Genomic DNA, 830 nt, shown 5'->3' on the forward strand with positions numbered 1-830 from the left:
CAGCAAAGTGACGCATTACTCAGAAACAACGTCAGTACTCAGAAATAACGCCGCTGATTGCCCCCTCGTTGACCAATCAGAATCGAGTATTTCATGGCAATAATACACAATAAGGAACAAAATAACAATAATAATAACAATAATAATAATAATAACAATAATAATAATAATAATAATAATAATGGGCGCTCCTTACGTGCGTCCACGCACAAGTTCACCACACCCACGGGTGGGTGTGTGCTCAGGCCCGGGGCTCCCGGATCCACCCAGCCGCAGCTCCCTTCCAGGAAGTGGGTCCAGGCTGGAGACACTGGGTGCGGCCTGCGCGCAAAGGAGAGTGGACGCGGGCGGACGCGAAACTTTTATTTACACCGACGCGACCGCGACTTGTGACCGTCAACGTCAACGTCAGGCCCCCGCCCCCACCGATCAACTGGTCCCGACGCGGATCACCGGTGAGTCCGAACCGAACCCGAGATGGGACGCGGCGGTTGAGGCTGATAGAGCCCGGGAGTGAAGTTGGGGACGGGAAGCGGCTCCATTAATGTCCGTGTCACTGGCAGCTGTGTTTTCATACGAGGCTCCCCACCCGACAAGGCTTTTCGTAACCAAAGAGTCAACTCATCACGATGACAACTTCTGGTCTTCCACTATGTAACATCAACGTAAACATGTATATTGGCCGGAAACCATTTTAGTTTTTGATATTTGATAATATTATGTTGTATACATGTATTTTTTTTTTTAAGCGTATTTCATTTTAATAGATGAATATGTTTTTTAAATAACTTATAACTAATTATTCAAACCTATCATTTATCCGTTGGTAT

The 830-nt window shown here is 46.4% G+C and overlaps 1 protein-coding gene across 2 annotated transcripts in view; it reads left to right on the plus strand.

Moving 5' to 3' along the window:
• The first annotated feature begins 233 nt into the window (after nt 1-233).
• tmbim1a (transmembrane BAX inhibitor motif containing 1a) overlaps nt 234-830 on the plus strand; it is an 11,395-nt gene continuing 10,798 nt past the window's right edge. Inside the window, exon 1 of one of the 2 annotated variants that reach the window (XM_080010927.1) lies at nt 234-455. The gene's annotated coding sequence lies outside the window, so the exon portion shown is untranslated. The remainder of the gene's footprint in view (nt 456-830) is intronic. The other variant, XM_080010926.1, reaches the window with a different exon arrangement.

This window comes from Zeus faber (genome assembly GCF_960531495.2).
Source record: "Zeus faber genome assembly, chromosome: 12".
Taxonomy (NCBI): Eukaryota; Metazoa; Chordata; class Actinopteri; order Zeiformes; family Zeidae; genus Zeus; species Zeus faber.